The 26,937-nt window shown below is 36.6% G+C and overlaps 1 pseudogene; it reads left to right on the top strand.

The window, feature by feature from the left end:
• Positions 1-3,562: 3,562 nt before the first annotated feature.
• On the top strand, positions 3,563-5,175 carry LOC143388049 (BTB/POZ domain-containing protein 6 pseudogene; annotated as a pseudogene).
• The last annotated feature ends 21,762 nt before the right edge of the window (positions 5,176-26,937 follow it).

Here is a 26,937-nt window from a genome sequence, read left to right as displayed (position 1 = left end):
TATAGGAATATTAATTACTGAACTATTCATAAGAACCTATATGTAAAATCAATGCAAGGTAAATAGATAAATGGAAACATGTAAATCCTCACAGTAGACTGTTACTAAGGAATATTATATTTGTGTTGCTAGAAATTGAACTCTGGGCCTCAAACAGGTTAGAAAAGCACTCTAACTCTGGGTTATGATCCCAGCCATATTGAGCAAGTAGGATTCATGAGAGCACTAAATGTTATAATGAATGTGTACAAGGAAACCTTTAGCTAATTGAAAGTAAGCAGAGAAACTGTAATGTGTTTTACAATTAATATTATATTTAATTTTGCACAAGTGAATTCATGAATCCAAAATAAATATAAGTCATTGCCTAGAGCTCTGTGAAAAATAAAAAAAAAGGAAAGACTGCTAGTTGACACTAATTTATTTTCATCTAAAATACTTTCTGAAACTAAATGCTGGGGATGGTAAACATGTGAATATACTAAATGATAAAGAATTACACTCTGAAAATATTTATAAAGTTAATTTTAAGTTCACATGTGCTTTCTAGAAATGAAAAGATGAATAATAAATAATTTATGGAATTCATAAAGCAGCCAAAACTAAAGCCTGTAAAATAGGAAAATAAAAATGTAACTTATTACTGTTAAAAAAACCCACTGAGTTTTCATTATGAGATCCACTTACATTTATGTGAATATACTGTGACTTTTTTAATTTTCATTTTTACTTTATAATTTGTAATAAGTATATAAGAAAACTAGGTCTATACATCAACCACTATTGTAAAGTAGTCAAGTTTTAATATTCTTATATGAATTAATATTCATTTTTTGTGAGTGTGTGTGTGCATGCACCAATGGAGATCAAACCTAAGATCTTGCACAAGCATGGCAGGTGTTTGACTGTTTTGCCACAACCCATTTAAAATGTATATTTTTAATCTTGGTTCTCTCTCTCTCTCTCTCTCTCTCCCTTTCTTTCTGTTTCTCTTTGTCTCTCTCTTAGACCCTCACTCTCTATCTTTCTCTCATTTTTTTCTCTTTTGTATTTTTGGTCACAGAGGGCACTCTGGGGTCATTTACCACTGCACTACATCCCTAGTCCTATTTATTTTTTGGCAGAGAGTTTTTCTAAGTGTATTAGGCTGGCCTCTAATTTATAGTCCTGGGATTACAGGCATGTCTTGCAGTATCTGTCTTTTTATCTCTTTTTGAAAAGGTATCTAATGCAAATTTTCAACTGTATTATATATATATATATATATATATATATATATATATATATATATATATTTCTTATTGTAAAAGTGAACATTTATTATGTTCTAATTAACATTCTGCTAATACTCTATTGATTGTTGTTGCTGTTTTATGAGTGAATAAAAATTTCACATGATTAACTAGTATGTTCTAATACTTCACATATATGCTTTCTTGTATTGCCTATTTATTTTATGTAGAATATAAACTTGATCTCCCTGATGATTAGTGTGCTCAGTCTCACACAATCCTCAGTTCTCTGGACTCCTCAGCCTCCTCACTCCTGCTTTTGCTCTAGTTCAGTGTCAGCAATCTCTCTTACCTATGCTCTTGCATATGTCATGGGTCTTACTCTAACATAGTAGGGAAAAAGTCTGCATTAAAAAGCCAAAAATCGTCTATAACTCATAGCCATGTTTTCAGACAGAAGGAACTATGCATAGGGACAGTCAGATTTATGAAAAAGAAGTCACAAGGCATTTACTAAAAGACCAAATGAAACCTGAGAAAAAAGATCCTGAGCATTAAGTTTCCTGACATGTTATTTACACATAAGTTACATGAGTAATTCACAAAGATACAAATTACACAATTTATCATACATTGGTAAAACTGGCAATTTTGGATTCTGAGGTCAGAGGATTACAAACACAAAGCAAACTAAGCAAGGTCATTCTATTTCCAATAATGCTCTCTTAAAATCTAATAACTTTAGGGGGCAGTGGAACACTACTGTAATCACAGAAATGCTGAAGGTTGAGTCAGGAGGATTGCAAGTAGGAGTCCAACTTCAACAACTTAGTGAGGTCCTATGCAACATAGAGAGACATTGTCTTAAAATTGAAAATTCTCAGGCTGTGACTCATTGGTAAAGTGTCAATGGGGTCAATCACCACAGCCCTTAAAATGACTAACATCTGAAATTTACTAAAAATGAATTAATTATCTAATAGTTATTTAAATTACAAAATTAGCACTTAGGTGAAACAAATATGGCCTACAAGTTTTTTACCCTCTACTTTAATTTCTATTTGAAGGAGATAACTAACTGTTGCAAATCAAAGGAAAAAGATATACATTGTAAATAACTGATGAACTGTAATCTCCTGAGACCAAAACATATACATTACTTCTAGTTCATTATCCAGTTTTATAAAGCCTAATTATAATAGTATGGATTTAATAACCAATTTTATTAACAAATATTAATTTAGTAATAAAATAAAAAAACAAATGTGAAGTATGTATCTTGCTGTGGATGGACTTTTAATTTTTATTTATTTATGTATATGTGATCCTTAGAATTGAACCCAGTACCTCAAACTTACTCAGCTAGCACCAGGCATGAAGGTGTACATCTATAATTTTTATTTATTTATGTATATGTTATTCTTAGAATTTAACCCAGTACCTCACACTTGCTCAGCAAGCACCAGGCATGATGGTGTACATTTATAATTTTAGTAAGTTGTGATGGTGAGGCCAACCAAATAAGTACAGATTCATTGTTATGATGGTGAACTTCTGTAATACCATAGCTCAGAAGGAAAAAGCAGGTAATTCTCAAGGTTAAAGGCAACCTCAGAAATTTAACCAAGAAAAAAAAGTTTTTCAAGTAACTCAGTGGTTAAGTTCCTCTTGGTTTAATTCCTGATACTAATGAAAGTACAAGACTAATTGGGAAACTTAGGCAGAGATGATTTTGCTCAATTATAAAGCACTGCTAAATTTTATCCCCAGTACAAAGAAGAGCAAAAATAAGAAGAATAAAATAAAGAGCCTCATATTTACTAAAGTCAATACCACAGTAAAATTAAAAAATAATTAATTAATTAATCAGGGCCTTTTGAGTACTGATTTCCATTGGTGAATAACTAATGTGGCACTAAGTACATGCTAGACTAGAAGATACACATCCTGAGACTTTTGGTTGCACTCTGAAAAAAAGTGCAAATTAGTAGAATTAAACAAGGATTTTTGTACCAAGCCAAATGTATGTGTGTGGGTGATGAGAGAAAAATATTAAACACTTCAGTCTGAAGACACTGTTTATTTTTTACATGTTTTTCTTTAGAAACCTCAAAACATGTGTCAATATAAAGAAGAATACTGGGCGCCGCGGCGGGTACGGGCGAGGGCAGACGGGCGGGCGGGACGGCGCTCCCTGCGGCAGGGCCGCGGGCTCCAGGAGGGGCGGGCGCTGGGCGGGTGGGCCCCGTGCGGGCTGTGGGAGCCGGGGCGGGCCGAGGCCTCGGGGAGGGCCGCGGCAGGGGCAGCAGCGCCCGCTGCCGCGCGGTCCCATGCTGCTGCCGCTGGCCTGCCTGCACGGGCGGGCGGCGCAGTGCCTGACCTCCCTGCTGGGGCTCACAGAGCCGCCCCCCAGGCCCCTGCGCGGCGCGAGGACGCGGGGCGCGACACCTCCGAGCGCGGAGGCCACCCCCCAGGCCCTGCGCACGAAGATGGCCGCGGAGCTGTACCCGCCAGCCGGAGCCGCCGCTGCCGCCACCGCCACCGACATCGCCAACAGCAACGCCGCTGGCGCGGCCGCGGGTAAGAAAGCCAGCCCGAGCAGCCCGCCCCGCCCGGCGCCCGCCCCGCCACCGCCGGCCCCGGACAACAACAACCCTGAGAGCCCCAACTGGCAGTCCTTCCATCCGACGCTGCGCGAGAGGAACGCGCTGATGTTCAACACGAGCTCATGGCAGATGTACACTTCATCGTGGGGCCGCTGGGGGCGGCCAGGCGGGTTCCCGCTCATAAATATGTCTTGGCTGTCGGCAGCTCTGTCTTCTATGCTATGTTCTATGGGGACCTTGCAGAGGTCAAGTCCGAAATCCACATTCCTGACGTGGAGCCCGCGGAATTCCTGGTCTTGTTAAAGTACATGTACAGTGATGAGATCAAGTTGGAGGCTGACACGGTGCTGGCGACTCTGTATGCTGCTAAGAAGTACATTGTGCCTGCGCTAGCAAAAGCCTGTGTCACCTTTTTGGAGACAAGCCTGGAAGCCAAAAATGCATGCGTCCTGCTGTCCCAGAGCCGGCTGTTTGAGGAACCTGAACTGACCCAGCGCTGCTGGGAGGTCATTGATGCACAGGCTGAGATGGCCCTTCGGTCCGAAGGCTTCTGTGAAATTGACCGGCAGACCCTGGAGATCATCGTGACCCGTGAGGCCCTCAACACTAAAGAGGCAGTGGTCTTTGAAGCTGTCCTGAACTGGGCTGAAGCAGAGTGCAGAAGGCAGGGCCTGCCAGCCACCCCACATAACAAGAGGCATGTACTGGGGTGAGCCCTCTATCTGGTCCGAATCCCAACCATGACTCTGGAGGAGTTTGCCAATGGTGCTGCCCAGTCGGACATCCTGACCCTGGAGGAGACCCACAACATCTTCCTGTGGTACACAGCTGCCAACAAGCCCCTCCTTGACTTTCCCCTGACCAAGAGGAAAGGCCTTGCTCCACAGAGGTGCCACCGCTTCCAGTCTTCTGCCTACCGCAGCAACCAGTGGCGGTACCGTGGGCGCTGTGACAGCATCCAGTTTGCCGTGGATAGAAGGGTGTTTATAGCAGGTTTGGGCTTATACGGGTCCAGCTCTGGGAAGGCTGAGTACACTGTAAAGATTGAACTCAAGCGTCTGGGGATGGTCCTGGCTCAAAACCTGACCAAGTTTGTGTCGGATGGATCCAGTAACACCTTCCCGGTCTGGTTTGAGCACCCAGTCCAGGTTGAGCAGGACACCTTCTACACTGCCAGCGCTGTCTTGGACGGCAGCGAGCTTAGCTACTTTGGGCAGGAAGGGATGACGGAAGTACAGTGTGGGAAGGTGGCCTTCCAGTTCCAGTGCTCTTCAGATAGTACCACTGGGACGGGGGTCCAGGGTGGGCAGATCCCAGAGCTCATCTTCTATGCCTGAGATTGTGAGCGGCCTAGAGAGGGTGAGCTCCCCAGTAAGTGCAGGGGAGGTGTGGGATGCTGCCCAGGGCCTGACATCAAAGGCTTCCCTTTCTTATTCAGCCCAAGTGTGGGAAGCAAGAGCTTTTTCTGGGTGGCCTGAGCCTGGTGGCCAAGTCTTGAGTGTCTGCTATACACTGGAGTGCACACTGCAGGCAGAGGGCAGACTCGGGGCTCAGTGTAAGGACCTGGCCAAATCCCACACAGTGGTGCTCAGGCTTTGGGTGCTTGGATGTGCCTCCCATCTTTTTTGATTCCATGAGGTTCCAAGCTTACCTTGAGACCTTCCTCTTCAAATCCAAAACTACTGAAAAGTCACTTAAAGTAGTTCATCTATTTAAGTGGATTTTCATAATAAAGGTTTCACAAAATGAAAAAAAAAAAAAAGAAGAATACTAAGAATGCTTACCACATAGTGAGAGGGTTTTTTTGTTTGTTTGTTTTTGTTTTTATTTTTCAGGTTAGGCTTTTTGAGGAACTAGGGACAAATATTCTAAATATGCAGGTTTATATGTTGCTTTCAATATCCATTAAGAAAGTAGAAAATGTGTATTTCTATTGCCTTTTATACTTTTGTTTATACCTTTACTTGTCTATTTTCTTGAGGTACTTTTCTGGACCAGCAATGATAAATAGTTGGAATTTTTTTTTCTGTTCACTAGTTCTGCTGGGCTAACCTTTCATGAATATCTTCATGCTGTCATGCTAAAGCTCTCTAAAAATATCATATTTTAATGAATGTACACTGAGTAAATTATGAACTATTTCTAATGGACACATTGTGGTAAAATATTAATTACTAAACAGCTCACAATTACCTATGAAGTAGTCACACTACTATTTTATTTAAAGGCTTATGAGATGTTATGATAACCTGAATAAATACAATTAAATATTTATATTTTGAAGGAAACTAAATTTTGTCATTGGCCTACTAATCATAAAGTGATAAATTTGAGTACAAACAGTAAAAAGTGTGTCTGAAATTAGCTATATTGGGGGTCATATAAGATTCAAGAAATATGAGCTTATTCAGTTTTAGATACTACATAGCTACAAAAATAATAAATGTTGTAAAACACTGTCAATAACATGACATTAACATGATATATTTTTAATTTAATAAGTACAACAGAAAAAATTATAGAGACACATTAGCCCCCCAAAAATTGCTACCACAATAATAGTTGCAAAATGAATCGAAATATATTTCTGTAAGTGCAACATACTTGTATTTGCAATTTTAAAAGGACATCAAATTACAACATGCAAGATCTAGATGGGTAAGTTGGCTTAAGCCTAGAATCCTAGTAGCTCTGGAGACTGAGGATGGAGTATTTCAACTTCAAAGCTATCCTCAGCAACAAGGCACTAAGCAAACCTGTGAGGCCCTGCCACTGAATGAAATACAAAAAAGGTCTGGGTGTGAGGCTCAGTACTCCAGTAGCTCTGAGTTTAGTTCCTAGTTATTCCCACCACCAATCAGAAACATTGATGGGAAACTTTGAAGAAACCAATATCAATGAGGTAGAAAAGTAGAGAATGATATATATATATATATATATATATATATACTGATATATATATATATATATATATATATATATATATATCAGTAGAAAACCTCCTTTTGTGAAAAGCAGATTTTTTAATTCCAAATAATAAAATGAATCCCTATTAGGTTCATAAGAAAATAATAGTTAAGGCAGAAGTTATCAAAAGTAACTAAAAGCAAAGAGAACATGTGAGTATCTAACATGAAGAGAATGGTTTAGCAAAGACCACCAATAAGTTACATCACAAAGGAACAGGTCTCTCTCTCTCTCTCTCTCTCTCTCTCTCTCTCTCTCTCTGTCTCTTTGAGTGTTTATGTGCTAGAGATTGAATTCAGGGCCTTATGCATGCAAGGAAAGCACTCTACCAACTGAGCTATATCCTCAGCCCTGGAAACTAGTACTGAAAAAATGAATCACAAATAAACTTACATACTATTCAGAAATTTGACATTGCTTTATCAACCTGATTCTTACACTCAGAAAAGGCAGGGAAGTTTCAATCATGTTTTAAAGCAACATTGTTCAATGTTCTCTTAATTCCTACTTAATTCTGATCACATTATCATGATGGAAATTTGAATACATAGATTTAATTTTCAGTAATTTCTGATTTTTAATATAGCTAAAAAAATTAAGTCACTTAGAGGAATGAAATAACCAGAAATTATTTCTTACAATTATGGATTATTTAAATACAAGACTTTCATAGTGTGAATGACTGTGAGTATATAAATTTTTATCAAGTTGATGAAATAGCCATACTGCCTATAAAAGTCTAAGAGAAAATTATTTCTTGCATTTTATCAAATCTTATATCTTCTAGTGTTCTTTAGCTTGTGACCACAAATACTTCTCTTCTGAGTTGGTGGAATACAGAAGATAGATAAGCCTTCTCACAGGGAAGATGATAGTATAACAGCAGGGAACTACCCTCAGTTCCCACAGGGTCTGAGAACCATATTATATGATATGGAAGACCCTCCTATAGACTGACTATTTCAAACATTGATTGTAAAGATATAAAAAAGTCAGTTCGTTGAACAAAATGAGTGAAGTGGGTTTGTGCCTCTGCAGATGAGAATAAATTTTTAAAAAGCAACAAAAGTGAGTTCAGGACTGGGAATTACAAAACTTAGCTGACAAAATATTCACCTAAGCTTATTTGAGAGAATCAAATTCAGATGAACAGCAGGGGAAAGAGGCATACCCAAAGGGATATAAGAGTATCTATTTTTATTAAATTTTTATTATTATTCCCCACAATTATAGAGTTCTGAATCACCTCAATTACTACTTTCTTGATTTTTTAGGTGCCATCATTACCTTGTACATGCAATTCATGTACACTGAATTTACCCTTGCATTTGTGAGCTTATCATTTATCTTTTTCTCTGTATAACTGTATATGTATGTGTATAATATTATCTAACATTTCCAGGATTCTGCCATTAAAATTTCTTTGATACCACCTCCATGAAATGCATTTTTGTCACTTTAGTTTAGTACATCTAAATGTTCTGTTCGATGTTGTTGGAAAAGATGGTGCTATTGTAAGGTCTATCTTAGTTTACTAATTATCCGCTAGAATTAAAAATCAACCTTGGTGCCTCCAGAGGATTTAATTCTCATTTACCTTTTTTATACATAGTGTTTTATTTTTTATTCAAGCAGCAATAACTGTATTTAAAAGGTGAATAAAAGATTCTGATATGGACATGGTGTTTTAGAGGTCCCCAAATCCCTAGGGTGGTGTTCTGACACCACCTTACAACTGAAGCATCTTGATTGCATTTCACCTTGGACACTGGCACTATGCTTCCACTGAAAGTGATTCATTAGTTATGCATATTGTTCTTTTTCTTCTCTCAATACTCTTGGAATTGTTGGGATTCATGATAGGTTTAGAATCATAATTTTAAACACACTTATCATAGACCCATTTGATAACAAGAGACCACACATATCTAAGAAGAAGAAAGAAGACCATTTATCAATCCTAAAGAGGTAACAGAATAAACTCTGGGAATAAAATAATAGTCACCTAATACATTTGTTTAAAAAATATTTTAGATGGTAATATATTACTGCATTAGAAAAGAGTGATGTGAATGCAATTTTAATTATTAGAGTTGTGACTGATTATTTTAAAGAGAGTATGAAAAGCTGTGTTCAGTGGTGCAATCCTGTAATTCTAGAGTCTTCTAAGGTTGTGGTAAAAGATCACTAGTTCAAAGCCAGCTATCTTCAGCAACTTAGTGAGGCTCTAAGAAACTCCACAAAACCCTTTTTCTATATAAAATATTTTATAAAGGGCTGAGGATGTTTCTTAGCAGAAAAGCAATCCTGGGTTCAATCTGTAATATGAAAGAGAGAGAGAGAGAGAGAGAGAGAGAGAGGTGAAGGGGTAATCAGTGAAACTTTCAGGGTCAAGGATATAAACAACTTAAAAACAATAGTGGGTTTGTTGATGAAAACTCATCTATATTTATTAAATGCTGCATTCAGAAATTAGTATGTTCTCAAACATATACAAGTGAGAGAGGAGTCCTACTGTAAGGTGTAAATAGGAAAAAAGAAAAGATTTCACACAGCTTTAAACTGACCCAGATGCTTACTTTAGTTTGTGATTGGAATTATGTTCAGGAGATAGATCCTTCAGCTGTTTAAAAGAATGTGTTTTTTATCAAGTATTTATAAAACAAGATTAATATATAATATAAATCAGACTTGGCAAGGGGAAAATTGTTCAAATAATAAGTAAATACATAAACACATAAACCAACATTGAAGAAGTTAACATTCAGGATATTTATACCTTTATATAATCACCAGTAATGTAAACACAATGACAAGAAAAAGTGGTAAATAAAAAAAACAAATAAATAAGTGAATAAATGAATGAATAACTAAAAAGTACAAAGATTTAATGTGACTGCAATTGTAAAAGAAAGCTTGTAGTCTTGAAAAAGTGTGAAGCTACTTCAATATGGTGTTCTACTACATACTGAGGCATACCTCATGAACTGTCAATTCCACTTATAGATGGGAAGAGTTAAAAACAGAACCCACTCAACTGGCTCTCTCACTTTGGAATAGTGCAACAGTTACCTTTTTCTTTCTTCCCAAATATTATTTCTGCTTCCAAGAACACTACCCCTCAAACCTCATGATGCCATTGTAGACTTGTCGCATCTGAACCCTTGTGCTGCTCAAGTTTTTTTTTTTCATTGATCTTTTTCTCCCTACCCCCATATATTCCACAATTTTTAATGTGTTTATTTTCAGTTGTAGTTTAACACAATATCTTTATTTTATTTATTTATTTTTATGTGGTGCTGATGATCAAACACAGGGCCTCTTATGCGCTTATGTCCAGAAATCTGGAGCTGAGCCCAGCCCCTCCACCAATACTTTTAAAAAAATAATGTCACCTACATACTTAGCATCCACCAGTCTTACATTCTGATCCATCCATTTCCTGCTTTTTGCATGAATAATTTTGAGATTTTTTTTCATTCAGACATCAATAGTTCAGAGTGCTCAGAATTGGAGGTAAATTTACAGAATATTAGAGGTCAATTACAGAACATTAAAAATTTATATAGTAAGATGCACCTAAAGCTGAGAATAAAAAGAAAATCTACAGACTTCACTAGTTAAAATAAAAGGTCAAAAATTCAGGAAAATGAATAATTTTGAAATGACAATTTCATAAAAAGGAGAGTAAAGGGCAGAATATACAAGCAAAAACAAAATTATCACACCACAAAAAGTGTACATCTGCATAGAGTGTCATGGATGGGTGCTTCCATAAGACAAATTAAATTGAAAGAGATATGATTAATTTGAGATGTAGCAATAAAATATTAATTGTATATAATTGTAATATATATGTACCTGTACCAAATATGCCCCATTTAATAATAGGCATACATAACAATAAATAAAATATAAACTTTTTAAACTTTTTTAAAAAATTTATCTTATTTATTTTTTATATGTCATAGTGAATACTGACATCTAGAATTTTTTATTGCAAAATGTTCAGGCTACATATTATATTTACTTGAAGTACATCACTGAACAACAGATGAATTTTACCACATATTGTTGCACAGTATGAACTTATAGAAATAATTACATACCTTATAATAACATGAATAAATAGATGTGTGTAGTAACACAAAACCTTTATTAATAAAAATAAAATGAAACAAAACAAAACAAAGAACAAGGTGTGTTGGCACATGCCTGCAATTCCAAAACGCTGAAGACTGAGGCAGGAGGATTGTGAGTTCAATGCCAGCCACAATAAAAAAGAGTCACTTAAAAGCTCAGTGAGACCCTGTCACTACATAATATATAAAATAATCCTGGGAATGTGATTCATTTATCAGTTGCCCCTGCATTCAATGCCCAGCATGAATAAAAGGGATTCATATTGCAAATGTCATTGTACTTGCCTCTTATGCCATCTATTTGGAAGACTAAGGCATAAAGATTAAAATTTCAAGGATAGCTTGGCCACTTGCCAACAACCTGTCTCTATATAAGATTTTTAAAAAATGCCTGGCGATGTTGATGAGTGTAATGTCAACTTTGATTAAAATCTCAAGAACCACAAAACAGAGCAGTTGTTTATTTTCAGAAGGTTACATAAATATGTTAAAAAAAACTATAAATTGGGCAACATTAAGGAAGAAAAAATTTTCATTAAGTGGTACAAAGATGGGCTAGAGTTCTGGGTCATTAGCAGATCACTCACCTGGCACATGTGAGGCCCTTGGCTCCATCCTCAACACCAAATAATAATAAATAAACAACATAAGAGTATTATGTCAGCCACAACTTAATAATAACATAATTTTAAGTAAAGGTATAAAGAGAAGTGGGAGAACTCATGAGCTCACATAAAAGTTAAGAATATTTAATAAAAAAGAAAATGACACTTATGGTAGGAGAAATGTTCGAAAATTAAAACCTCTTAATAACTTAACAAATTATAAAAATGCAAGCTAACATCTGATGCCAAAAAAAATTACACAGTATTGATGAGGACAAGAAACAATTTCTCTTAAATTAGAAAAAGAATATAAATTGCTATTATTTTTTGTGTAAAGTATTTATTTAATATATATGATACTCCTCAAACAGTAGCAAAGCCTATATAAAATACTGTGTTTCTGATCCTGGTAATAGGTAGTTATATGATAGCATAAGGCTACAGATATGTTTGTCCATGCTGTTGAAACCAAAAAAATAGGTGAAGAGAGGAGGTACATTCAAAATGAAATAAATGCTGTAGTTTGAAAAATTGCTTTGTTGGGATCAGACACATTTTTAGTTTCATTGAAGTGGCTCCTGTTTTCTCCACATTGTTTCAAAATAAAACATAAAAAAGACTGGGGATGTGGCTCTGTGGTTAACACTCCTGGGTTTATCTCCCAGGGCCAAACCAACTAAGGTGAACAGTTTCTGAAAGATTACAATTATGCCAGTGTACATATACATGTAAAAATATTAGTGAAAATTTAAAAATTAATAAATATATTTTTTGAAAAAAGTGTTAAGGTTTTTCGAAACCTCAAGATAAAAATGACATATAATCCACTAATTACAATTTTGGGTAGCAAAGCAAGGCTGCACATGCCTATGCTCAAGTGGCTCAGGAGTATAAGAGAGAATCTCAAGTTCAAGACCAGTCTCAGCAATTTGGTAAGGTTGTAACCAAATGAGTGAGATGCTGTCTCAAAAAAGGGGTACAGGTTAGTGTATAGTACAGTGAAAAGGTGCCCATGGGTTAATCTATAGTGACTCAATAAATAAAAATAATAATAATAAATCTGGCTAAAAAGTGCCATACAATCTAGTAATAATATTTCTGGGCATACATCTAAATAAATTGGAAAACATTTCTCAAAAAAATAACTGCAATTCCATTTTTATTACACCTTTTTTCACAGTATCTAATACAAAAATAAAATGCCAGTCAGGCATGGTGGGAAATGCCTCTAATCCTAGGGGCTTGGGAGTTTTAGGCAGAGGATTGCGAGTTCAAAGCAGCCTCAGCAATGGTAAGGCACTAAGCAACTCTTTCCAAAAAAAAAAAGAAAAAAATAAGATAAAATAGAGCTGGGGATTAGCATAAGTCATGGATTGCCTCTGAGTTTAATTCCTGGTTTGCACCTCCCCAAAACATCCTTTTAGATGAAAGGAATATCAAAAGATTTCTTCCAGCTTCACAGCATCCAACTACTCCTCTTAGATGCTACACACTTATAGTTCAAACTGATCTCTAGAAGACATAACTCAGATAATGATATTTTCTAAATAGGCTAAGAGACATTGATAACTGTAGATACCTTATGTAAGACTGTTGTAAAACTAAGGACTGGGCAAATATGGGAGGTTGGAATGAGAACACAACACACAGTTAAGTTCTTAAAAGGGGAAATCTTAACTCAGACACTGTGATATCTGAAACCACAGTTATTAGATTCTTTCCTTCACTGATTTCTGGGTTATTAATTCAATCCAAACAGATATTGAAAAAGTGTTAAGGCTACTGGTTAAAGTATATATAAAACAGATTATTAAAAATGTATCAGATTAGGGCTGGAATAACAGAATGCTTGCCTAGCATGGGTGAGGCACTGGGTTGGATCCTCAGATCCACATATCAATAAGTAAAATAAAAGTCCATTGATAACTAATTTTTTAAAATGTACCAGATTTCTCACATGGCCTTTGATGTTCAGATTCACTATGTACTCTAGCCTTTGTGATTAAACTTCCTTATAGTTTAAATCAAGTTCAGTCCCATCTTTATTTTCCTCCACACTAGGACAAAGATGTTTCCGGGACATGTTTGGAATGCTTCTACAGGTCATTTTAATAAAATGGTTTTACACATATGGAGCAAAAAACCTCAATTAAGGTCCCATTACATTTTTTAAAAGTCTTTAATTGGGACTGTGAGGATGGCCTTAGTACTGAGCTTAAACAACTCCATTTTAAAAACTCCAGTTTGAAACATGAAGTGGCACCAGCCACACACACAGAGTCCTCCAGTATGGCCTAAAAAAACGTTACTTCCCCTTAACTTGATAAACAGAGGGAAATATCTGGCAGGCTATACTTGCCTGATAAGAGAGTGAGACAAGAAAATCAGAGTGCAGACTACTAGACCAGGTTTCTGATCCCAGGGTAAATGATGTCATGAAGAAATCCCATGAGAGCTAATAAGAATTAAAAGAGAGGTTAAAGCCTCCAAATTTAGCATAAATAATAGATCTAATGAGCAGGGATTTAGCCAGCAGAAACTAGCATGCACTCAAACTGAAGAGCCTGATGAGGACCTGACATCCCATCACTTGTCTTTGTTCTTCTGATCCTCTGCATGATTTTCTCATGTCTCAAACTCTACCACTTCATCTGAACTTTGGTGAAAGCCACAACTTCTCCATAGGTTCTCTCCTCAACCTGTTGTCCACTCCAAACCAGGAGAAGCCTGCCTTGGTTCTGGACCTGGTCACCATGGTCTGAGTGAGTGTGCATCTGCTAGAGTAAAAGGCTAAGGCTTAAGAATTTTGTTCTGACCTTTAAACTTAGTACACAGAGGGAATGTCTGTCACTAGCCTGTCATGTTTAAGTTACTTTTGCAGTGTCTAAAATTAATCTAGACTTCTTAGCATTAAATTAATCAACCTTTATTTTTTTTTTTGCTATGAATGGATTATCTCTATTACAGTGCCTAGCATTCAGGATAGTTATTTTCTTGAGTAATAACCTATAGAGTATAATTGCATTGAGCAATTTGAGTGAATAAAGCATTAAAAGGGGCAGAAGCTTTGGACATTTTTTATTTCTCTCTTTGACTGCATATGTCACAATTTTGTCCCTGGTGATTGGGACACATTGACTATATTTTTTTATTAAGTAAAAAGTCATTATTCTTAATGTTATCTAATTTTTTCCTGCTTTTATCTTATGTGAAAGTCTCACAAGAATAAAGCAAAATCTTTTAAAACTGCCATCCAGTTCTTGGAGAAAAAAATACAAATAAAGCATGCCTTTAAAACAAAACATGGGAAAACAAAATTATGTTGAAATTAAACTTTTGAGATGAAACTAAATTTCCCGTTTAACCAATTTTCTATGGGATCTTGTCTCACATGTTTTGAAGAATAATATCTATGGACACTCAGGGAAGGTAATAGTATAAAGAATAGGATTTATTTTAGCACGAAAAAATACAACTCCCAAAATGTGGGAGAGGGCATGATAGCAGAAGAACCCATTTTTTGTGTGTGTTAGTTTCGAAGTTTAAATACGGTTTTTGGCAGAGCTGTGGTTAATATCTATTTAAAATGAGTATTGAAAAAGGCATTTTTATTACCAACTAGGCTCAAGTTTGTCCTAAAAGTATCCCATCCTCCTTCCAGTGACTTCCAACTGGGTTCACCCCAGGGAAAATGAATTTGGTTGAAGGTATTCCCATAAGTGAGTCTCAAGTGTGTTTTTAAATTGAATAGGCTTTAATGGTGCTCATTAACATATCTATCCATTAACTTTCAGGTGTGTTTAAATAAGCTGTCCATGACACAGCTGACTTGTAATTTTACTATCTATTTTATTTTATTTTATTTTCAATCAAATTGAGCAAGATCCCTGCCTTTGAGAATGTGAAGGGAGGTGGAAATTTGGGATTTAATCCAAATCTGATAGCTAAACTATCAGATAACCATTCAGGATTTGAGATACTTCTTAGTCTACATTTAGAAAGCTCAGGAGGGATGAGGATGTTGAGTTCAAAACCAGTTTGAGCAACTGAGTGTGGTTCTAGGAAACTCAGTGAGACTTTGTCTCTATAAATATACAAAAAAAGGTTGAGAATGTGGGTCAGTAGATAAAAACCCATGGGAATAATTCATGGTCTAAAATAAACAAACATATAAACAACAAAAATAAAAACTTAAGAGGAACAAGAACAGGGGTCCCTAAAAAAGCCACAGCTTCTCCTACACAGGAACACAACTAATGTGGTTGGGGTCCTCTTCTGATGATTATCCCAGTCTTCACCACACATTCTGGGGACATGCTGAGCTAATGGCACACAGATGCCCATATAGGAATTCGGAAGGCCCTGAAAACCCCATACAATTATGGAACAAAAGTCTTGAGGTCTAACATACTGACCTAAGCTCCACTATACTAGTCAGAGAAAACTAAAGCCTAAGCTGCCAAGGAGAGAACCTCTATCCACCAGACTCTGGAGACAATTATGAGGAGTTTCCAGCCAACATTGCCAATCCCAGTGGTTTCAAACAGCCTCCCTACCCAGTCTTAACAAAAGAACACACACTTACCATTTTCTGGATTTCAGGATGCTTAGTGATCCCCTTATATTTTTTTCAGCTCCAGTGTAGCACAGAAAACTGGAAGCAGAGAAATGGATTCAATGAATGGCAGGCTCCAAAAACAAAAGAAATAGAAGACTGTGGAAGTCCGTCCCCTCATCACTGGCTGTGTCTTGATTGGAAAGTTCTCACCCAAGAGAGACATTGGAAAGGGCTTCAGGAACTTCGTGCAAAATTGAGTCTGGTAGTGACAGCATTGGTTACTGGTGACAAGTCTTACTTTTCCACATGTTGAAGTTTGAACATTAGAGAAGCATGTTGAGGCAAGCATACAAAGCAGGGATTATTTAGAAAGGGGTAACATGAACTTCTCCCAGAAGGGAGAAGGGGGGCATTTCTGGTATTAGGGTATCCTAAGAAGCAAGGTGTTCTGCCCTCTTTATATGTCCTAGGTTTCCTTTGTTCTCCTGCCTTTTCCCCAATATCTTTCTCCTTCCTGAGGACAGGTCTAGGCCCAAAAATGCTTGGTGGAATGGCCTAAGGTTGCAAAATAGGTGAGCTTTAGGGGGAAGGGCAGGATGGAGTACAAGGACACATTAACAATCTTAGGGCTCTCTGTAGAGAGGGGAAATTCCTGGGTCAGGATCCTTGGCAACAGGTTGGAGCAGGGGCAGGTTCTTGATAATATCCCTCAGAGGACAGTCTCCAACTTCCCAGATTCACTCAAAATTGGCTTCCTAGATTCAACCTGACTTGATTTACCTATCTACACTGACTGCCTGTCTAATACAGGAGGCCTACTGTTTGAGTAATAGTAAATTTCATCCAGATCAGAATTTAATAAGGACACAAAGACAGGTTTTTGTCTGCTCTGTTTTTGTTGCTCAAACACTGGGGATCTACCACAAGCAGGGGTGCATGCCTATGATCCAAGCAACTGGAGGGGCTGAGGCAGGAAGACAGTGAGTTCAAAGCCAGCCTCAGCAATGGCAAGGCACTAAGAACCTCACTGAGATGATGTGTTTAAATAAAATAGAAATAGGGCTGTGAATGTGGTCTCAGTGGTCATGTGCCCCTGAGTTCAATTGCCAGTAGAAAAAAAAATACTGGAGATCACACCCATGGGTATTATTCTTTACACAGTCCCAGGACCACAGATGAATGGATTGATGGATGGATAGAAACATAGACAGTGTCCTGGGGAAAGGTCTCAAATTCTCCTGTGATGGCTTTTCAAGTAACTGATGTTACAATATTACAGGAATTTTCCACAGCCTAGGAATATTTATTATGATTATGATTATGATTTTTATTATTGCTGTGAATTGCATTAAGTGCCTCAGGATAAAATTATTTACTCCCAATATTTAGACCTAGCCAAGACAGAAGTGCAATTATATAAAAATTAAATATCACAATTACTTTAAAATTTTATTTAGTATTTCTGTTCTCTGGCCTTATGAGAAAAGAGCTTGAGACTTCAGCTCATAAGTTATTCCCTGGGGCAGGATTGTCCTTACTCCCTTACAAAAAAATGGGGCAAAAATAAAGTTTTAATGTTTCTAGTTTAATAAAATAAACAAGAGGTGAATGGTGCAGGTCTCTAGATCTCTCAGTATTCCAGAACCTAGAGAATAAGGAATTAAAAAATAAATTACTTGCAATTTTGCCTTGAGCATAATAATAGAATTATGATGTCTGTTTTTTCTTTGGTATGGGGTACTATGAGAATATTAGCACATATCACAGGCATTATGTCTATATATATTTTTTTCTATAATTCATCAACAGAGTTAACTTCAAATTTAAATGAAGAAAAATTTAATTATAATTTCCACGGTCCAGCCCTAGCAGGAATCCTGGTGTCCTGAAGTATGAATGGCATTGGGTACTGAAGGATACATGGCCTCAGCAAAAGAAGAGGAGACAGGATGACAGGTTGCAAATTACAAGTAGCCTTCAGAAGAATCTGATGCCCATAGAGGGGCCTTTATTTTTATACCTTTTTTTAAAGAAGATAAAATTACATCAAAGCCAAAAACTTCTTTCATTTATATAATTTTCAAGAGTTGCGATCTTTTCTGAAATATATTAAATTCATAAGATATTGAACACATTGTTTAAAATATGTTCCTGTAACCTTTGCCAATCATGATTAAGCTTTTACATTTTCACTTCAATCACTAAGTACTAGACTATGCAACTTGACTACGTGTATCATGACCTATTAACGTTAAACTTTAAAGCACATGTATAATTATTGGTAAGCTTTTTTGCTTCTAAACTAAAGTCCTAATAATACACACTTAAGACAGTGAAAGCCTATTACTTAAAAGCCCACTCCTCTGAACTGACTCTAAAATATATCTATATAAAATTTTACATTATTCTCTTTTTCCAAAGTAATTTTCTTTTTTCACATGACCTATTTAACTGCTTTTTAAAAGAGTTTCTTTGATCCTTCATCAAATGATGAATTCTTATGTCTTTATAATTTTTAATTAAAGAGCAGGCTCTGCACTTCAACTCATTTGGTATTAGTATTAACTATGTGTTTCCTATTTTCATCATGAATTCCTGTGTAGGGAAAGAAGGCTCTGTTAGTAAAGGGAATGTATGTTGCACAGGTTGTGGCTTTAGAATGAGGGGCTTAGTGTAAATTGTTAAGCTTTTATCAGGAACCTTGATTTGCAATCTTTTCCCTGTGAATTTCTTATGAAAAACACTATTGTTTGAATTGTCAAAGATACTAAAATACAACTCAGGACATATCTTATTTGTATTATTAATCTCATTCTGGGAATTTTCCTGCAATCTCAGGCAACATGTACTTTTATTATTGATTGTTGTATGCCCTATTATCTATCTCATGAGTATCATAAACAAAACACTTAACCTTCTCCATGGTACTGGGTTCCAGGTTGTGTAGCCCTGTGACAGAATCCCCCTCACTGTGACCCTGTAAGACAGGATGTGTAGGAACATCTTCACCACACTGTCTGTAAGATACTAGCTATTTTCCACATAGAAACCAGTTGGTATCTTGTGGTTGAATAATGGCATCCAGTCAATAGTGAGTGGATTAGTAATCTGACATTGGATAACAAGTCATTCTAAAATATATTCACTCACTGGACCCCTGTGCCAAATCCCCAGCCCTATTTTGCATTTTATTTAGAGAAAGATTCTCACTGAGTTGCTTAACACCTCATCTTTGCTGAAACTAAAATTTAACTCATGATCCTCCTGCTTCAGCCTTCAAAGATACTGGGATTACAGAAGTGCACCATTGCACTTGGCTCTGTTCACATATTTAATGGCAGCATTCCCTCTTTTTCTTGTCAACTGTTTTCTTTTCTCTATTTTACTTTTCAAATAAATGCAGTATTTCTAATGTTTTCCAAGAACTGGATGTCAGATTAAAGATTTTGGTTTCTCTTTGTGAGCATTTCACATGAGAGAAAAGCAGACAAGTGTAACTTGACAGTTTGAAAAATAAGAACAGTTTTTCTCTGCTCTCTGTCTTCCCATGTACAGACACCTTATCTCAATATCTGATTTAAAATTCCTCCTTTAAGACTTTCCTGTGTGATGTGTCCTCATTCTAACCTCCAATATTGTCCTACTTGTGGGTTTCATAACTGCTTGACAAAAGGTTTGAAGAGCCACCATGTCTAATTTCTTTTGGAGTGTCTAGTGAATATCATTCCCTGGGTCTCTCCACCATGTCTAATTTCTTTTGGAGTGTCTAGCGAATATCATTCCCTGGGTCTCTCCATCTAGAGAGCAATATAAACTATGAAGTGAAGACACTCCAGGGAGTCTCTGATAGCCCTACAGCCTGCAAGGATCTTTTAGTGATACAGGGCTGGGACACTCTGAAAAATTGAGGTAGAATGAAGACCAATCCCTTCAAATGCAAACTTTTTTTTCAATCAAGACATAACTTTCAAAACTTATCAATCAGAGTGGCAGGCAATGAGTTAATTAGAAGTGATGTGAAGGAAGAACAGGGTGAAACTCTGAGAGAATAAAGTGTGTTCTCTCTGAAAAGATAATAGCATGGCTCTCTAGAACTTCACTTTTTTTGAAGATCTATAAAAAGATCTCAAAGAGTCTTGACCAGGTACAGTTCTTGACTATGGACTGAAAGCAGGATAACATCAACCTCTCAAGTATCCTCTGCCATAAAAACTTTAGGTTAATTAGGCTCATATCCACCATTTCTAATTGAATTCTTAAACATAAACTCTCACAGATTTTATGGTTCATAAGAATTATCTTTATTTCTCTGAGTTCCAGAATCTGGTCTATAGCAGGGTCACAAAACTCTTCACTTCAGGGTAACTTAAGTTGCTCTTATAAACATTATTTTTAAACTGCGTTTCTTCAACAGAAAACAGTTTGTTAAGGAATGTAACATATCCTGTCCAGTTAAGCCAGAATTTTCTTGGAAAATAAAGCTGGGGTCAACATGTTGGGCCTATTTATTTATATTACTACATGTTGAAAACAAAGCTAGTCTACCACTGAGCTACGTCATTGTCACCCTTGCCAGATATAAAGTTGCATGGAGATGCAAATTTCTCAATATGATGTCTAATTGACATCATATTCTGGAGCAAAAAATTATAAAAGAGGGTTCCTTTCAAATATTCTATGCCACCTTTGCATTAGATGTGGTTTAAATACAATTTTCAATAATTCCAGGAAACCACTTTGAAATCACAAATTTTATTTACCTTTCAGTCCTCAGAGAGTCATGTTCTTCTCAGGTAGATCCTAAGCTCCACATAAAAATAAATAAATTAAAGGTATTGTGTCCATCTAAAAAAAAAAATATCACCAGAAAACTGGGCACACAGGTGCAAGCCTATAATCCCAGCTGCTCAGGAAACAGAGGCAGTAGAATCATAAGTTCAAGGTCAACTTCTGCAACTGAGACCCTGCCCCAAAATAAAAAGGGCTGGGGATGTAGTTCAGTGGCAGAGCATCCCTGAGTTCAATCCATGACACTGCAAAAAAAGCAAAAGAAAGTGACAACAAAAGTAACACTTAGGATTTGCTCTCAGAAATTTTTCCACAGATTTCAACAAAGTAAGGTACCTCAGACATTAGTTTCTCCTAGTTTCTTTTTTTTAATCTTTATTTATTTACTTTTAGCCTTTATATATTTATTTTTATGTGGTGACAAGGATCAAACCTAGTGCCTCATATGTGTGAGGCACTAGGTTTGATCCTACCACTGAGCTACAGCACACTTCTCTGTGCCTAAATATTGTTATGTCTCATGGAGGAAACAATTTAAATCATAATCTTCAAAGAACCATATTTTATGTATAAAAATTTAAAATATGGCAAAAGAAATAATTAAATCACATGTAGAGGGCAAAAGGGGAAGAGAAGTAATAATGAAAGAGCAGAAAGATCAATAAATAAACAACAGAAAACAATAGAGAAAAATAAACTAATTAAATGCTGGTTCTTGGGCTGGGGTATAACTCAATAGTACAGTGTGTGCTTACCATGTGTAAGGTCCTGTCTTGATCCCAAGCCCTCCCCCTTCAAAAAAAAAAAACAACAAATGAACAAAAAAACAAAAACCAACCACTTATTCTTTGAGAAGACAGAAAAAAAAAGTGGAAACCTCCAGTTGGGCTAATGAGAAAAAAAAAGAGACAATATACATATTACTAAAATCAGGAAAGAAAAGATATCACGATAGTTTGTAGAGATATGAAAAGGATATATGCCAATAAATCCATCAACCTAAATGAAGAGAACAAATTTTCTAGAAAGATACCACCAAACTCACCTACAATGAAAACCTGAATTGAATAGTCACAGGTTTATATTTAAGAAAATTTGTAGCTTGAAAATCTTATCTTAATTTTTTTTTTCAGATCCAGATAGCTTCACTGGAAAATTCCTACAAACATGTAGAAAAAAAATAATATACAAATTCTATAAGAAAACTGAATAGGAGGAAATACTTCCTAACTTATTCTGAGGCCAGCATTAACCTGCAATCAAAGCCACACAATGACATTACAAGAGGTTGGGATACCCTTCATAAGCATATATGCAAAATCCTATACAAAATTGTGAGGGGGTGGGTGGTTGTAAAAAAGGATAGAACCCAGGGCTTCACAAATGCTAAGCTAATGTTCTAATGTGGCTAGGCTAATGCCACATCCTCAGTCCTTTTTATTTTGATACAGGATCTCACTGAGTTACCCAGCATAGGTTTGAACTTGTGACCCTCCTACCTCAGAGTAGCTGGGATTATAAGTGTATGCAACCACATCCAATTCCCAAGCAAAATTTTAATGAATTAAATATAATAATATATAAAATGAATAATACATCATGACTAAATGAGCTTTATGCTAATATTGCAAAGCTGGTTTGCCATTCAAAACACAATGCACATCATTATATTAGCAAACAAATAATAACAATCCAATACCCATTCTTAGTTCAAAAACAACAACAATAAAAACCATAGGAATATAAGAGTCTCATTCTGATAAAAGGAGTAAAAAAAAACCTACAGATAACACGCATAATAAAAAGAGATTGAATGTTTTTCTTTTAATATAAGGAACAAGACAAGGATGACCACTCCCATCATTTCATCCAACAATATACCAGAGATTCCGCTTAGATTAATAAGGCAAGAAAAAAATTGACATTCAAGTGATAAAGGAAAAATTCAAACTGTATTTTTTAAATGATGAGATTATCTATATAGAAAAATCCAATGAAATATGCCCCCAAAAAAGCTACTGCTAGAAGGTGAGTGTGGCAAAGCTGCATAATACAACAGCTAGATACAAAACTGAATTGTTATTCTATGTTAGCAATGAAAAATTTTATATTGAATTTTTTAAACATACTATAATAACACCAAAAATGTCAAATATTTCACACAAATTTGAAAGGGATATGCAAGACTTCTACTTTAAAAGATTGCTGAGAGAAATTAAAGGAAATCTAAACAAATGGGAAGAAATAACATGTTCATTTGTTGGAAGACTCAATGATGTTAAATATTCAATTCTCTTCAAATTGATTCATAGACTCAATATCTCAGAATCCAAGCAGGCTGTTTTGTATAAACAGTTAAGCTGATTATAAACTTCCAATGCATATACAAAGGACCCAGAGCAGTCCAAAAAAATTTGAAAAAGAAAAAATCTGGAATAAAAACACTATTACAAAGGTAAAGTAATTCAGACAATGTGGTACTGATACAAACATGTAGATCATGATACAAAATAGAGGCCAAAATAGACCCATGTACACAAAAAACTGATTTTTGGCAATGGTACAAAGGTAATTCAGCAAGGAGACAATGTTCATTTTTAACAAATGGTGCTGGAACTAAATACCCATATACAAAAACTTATGAATTTTGACCCCTGCCTTGCACCACATACAGAAATTAACTCAAAATGGGTCATACACCTAAGTGTAAAACTGAAAACAATATACCTACTCAAGGAAACAGGAGCTAACTTCTATGACTTAGGGTTAGGCAAAGAGTTCTTACATATGATACCAAAAGTGCATTAAAGAACAATTTGTAAATTGAATTTCATCAAAATTAAGAATATCTGTTCTTTGAAAGACACTGCTAGTGGAATGTAAAACATGTCAGACTGGGACAAAATATCATAAATCTAATAAAGAATTTGTATCTAGAATACAAAAAGAACTCTTAAAACTTAATAAGAAAAACAAATACCTCAATTAAAAATAACATACAAGATTTGATACTTTACCAAGGAATGGCAAAGAAGGACATGAAAATATGCTCAACATCATAATCAGCCAATAGGAAAATGCAAATTAAAATCACAATGAGAGGCTGGGGTTTGATTCAGTGGCATAGCACTTGCCTTGCACATATAAGTAACTGGGTTCAACCCTTAGAACTGCAATGACTTCTGACTCTCCACCTTCTGGACACCTGCAGGAGTGCACTTCCAGGCCCCATGACAAGTCCTGACCAAAGAATGTGCATGGAAGAAGTTTGTGCCATTTCTGGGTGGGACATTTAATGCTAGTGAGAGGTTATCCTGAGATATGTCTCTCTGATAGGACAAACAATAATGCCCATGATGGTGTTTTCTCCATTGAGCAGAGACCTCAACCAAACTATCATGGTCGCATTATGTGAGCAAAACACAGTCCTTTTTGATTTTAAGCTATTAAAATTTGGGGGTTAATAACTATCATAGCATATTGTAGTCTATCTTGATCAATTCCACTGGCCTCCTATATCCATAATTCAACCAGTTGAAGATCAAAAACTTTCTTTAAAAAAAAAACTACTTTGAGGGCTGGGGCTATAGCTCAGTGGCAGAGTGCTTGCCTAGCATGTGTGAGACATAGGGTTTGACCCTTACACTGCATAAAAGTAAACAAATAAAATAAAGGCATGCTGTTCATTGACAACTACAAAAATAAAAATATATTTTTAAAAACTGCATCTATGGGATGGGGTGGTGGCTCAGTAGTAGAGCACTTGCCAAGTGTATGTGAGGCCCTGGGTTTGTTCCTCAGTCCCACATTTAAAAAAATAGATAAAACACAAATAAAATAAAGGTATTGTGTCCATATGTAACTAAAAATATTTTAACAACTGCATTTATACTGAACATGTATAGACATTTCTTCTTGTCATTATTTCCTAAACAATACAGTATAACAACTATTTTCATAGAATTTATATTGTACTATGTTTCTACATAATTTAGAGGTGATTCAAAATGTATCAAAAATATTTATAGGTTATAAAAATATTATGCCACTTTGTATAAAGTGTTGAACATCCATGGATTTGGGAATCCAGGAGAGGTCATGAAACCAGTCTCTCAAGGATACGGAGGGACAATTGTACATACAGTATGATTATGTACTCATTGATTCAAACATTTTTTCTGCCCAGCTGGTCAAGAACAAAAGCTCAAGTCACAGTCCCGAATATCCTAGTTTAATACATCTGGGCTGGGGAACAGACCTGTGCAACTGTCTGGTTCTCCCAAGCAATTCTAATGGACTCCAAAGTCTTTCTTTCATAATAGACTAGTCACTAAATAGACACTAATCCAAAATTTTAGATCCTATGTGGATTAGTTCATGATCAGTATTACTGCCACTAATAGTTCCAGTACTTACTCTGTGTACTAGACACTAGGCACTAGTGTAGTAGGCACTCTACTGAGGGCCACTTAACTAGGAACTTAGCCTGCATCTATTTCCTTATTTCTTACTAGAAGAAAAACTCACTTTTATTTAGGGTGGCACCAAAGAACACATATTCCTCCAAAACTGGCACTTAAAGTTTGTCACTACCATCCAAACACACGTGTAAGTGGGACTCAGAGATGTTATTTCACCTTAGGAGTCAGTGAGGTGGGGGTTAATGTTATTCTCATTTTACAACCAAGCACACTGAGGTTTAGAGAGTTTAAATGAAGTGTCAAAAGGTTTCTGTTGATGAAGGTCAAATGTGAATCCAATTAATCTGTTCTTTTGGTCTATTCTTGTTTGAATAGATAGCACATATTTGCACAATTCCACTTAGTCTTCTCAAGAACCTCAATGGGCAGGGTAACAGGTTAAAATTTTCTGAAACCTGCCACCAAATGTTCTCTGATCATCTGGAGTCTTCTTTTGGGTCACCTCTCTGCCAGTTCCAAAGGCTAGCCCCTCTCCAGTCCAGTGGAGCCTGGAGTGTGAAAGAAGGTGAGACAGGTGGAGAAATGGTCAGTTTTTAGATGTCCATCTAGGCAGAACTCCTAGCAAAAGATTGAAGATAGAGGGCATGGAAAAGTCCAAAACAGAGAAGATTTGGCATCATTTCCTATATGAAATTTTGAGTAGGGACAATGTCAAAATAAAATCAATATACAAATGGTGTGGCTGGGGATGTGGCTCAAGCGGTAGCGTACTCGCCTGGCATGCGTGCGGCCCGGGTTCGATTCTCAGCACCACGTACAAACAAAGATGTTGTGTCTGCCGATAACTAAAAAATAAATATTAAAAAATTCTCTCTCTCTCTCTCTCTTTCCTCTCTCACTCTATCTTTACAAAAAAAGATACAAATGGTAAGGCAGAAGAAGGGTTTGGAGTTTGCATCCAGAAGCTTCTAGAAAGTTTCATGTGTCTCAAGAGGGATACAGAAAGGAACTGATTGTGGTAGTGAGACTAATGGGAGTTGCTGTGGGAGGGGTGAAGTGGCACTGGACTGAGAGCTACAGGTGACCAGAGATGACCAAGGGGAAATGGGCAGGGCAACAAGTTTTCTAACAGAAAATCAGCACCAGAAAAGTAGGGCTGGTTAACTGGAAGGCGCCTGGATTGGACTGAGTGGACCACCACTATTTAGGAGTCAAGCAGTTTTAGGCCCTCCAACTGTAGCCTTCTGAGCCAGTGACAGAGAGCAAGGAGGTCACTGTCCCAGAGGCTGGTGAGGGCTTACAGAGCAGTAGTTTGAGGTCTTGGATTCCCTTCCACAACCCCATACCACCTTCATGAAACAGAGAGGAAGGAATTCTGAAACAATGAAGTCTTTTGGTGAACAACCTTTCAAACCAAGAGAACATGGGTCATGGAGCAGCCATTTGCAGGCAAGTTCTAGTTTCTCACAAAAGAGGGTTGAGTCTGGGAGGAATACTGGGGGAGTCACAGAAGCAGCTTAGCTCCACAAACCCAAGCTGCAGGGAGAGCGTGCTTATGGTTGGTCCTGCTTTGGCAGATACTGCCTTCCTCCAGGTCTCTCAGACAAACAAAGTGGAA

This window comes from Callospermophilus lateralis, unplaced genomic scaffold (genome assembly GCF_048772815.1).
Source record: "Callospermophilus lateralis isolate mCalLat2 unplaced genomic scaffold, mCalLat2.hap1 Scaffold_83, whole genome shotgun sequence".
NCBI classification, from domain to species: Eukaryota; Metazoa; Chordata; class Mammalia; order Rodentia; family Sciuridae; genus Callospermophilus; species Callospermophilus lateralis.
This window is presented reverse-complemented; position numbering and strand designations above follow the sequence as displayed.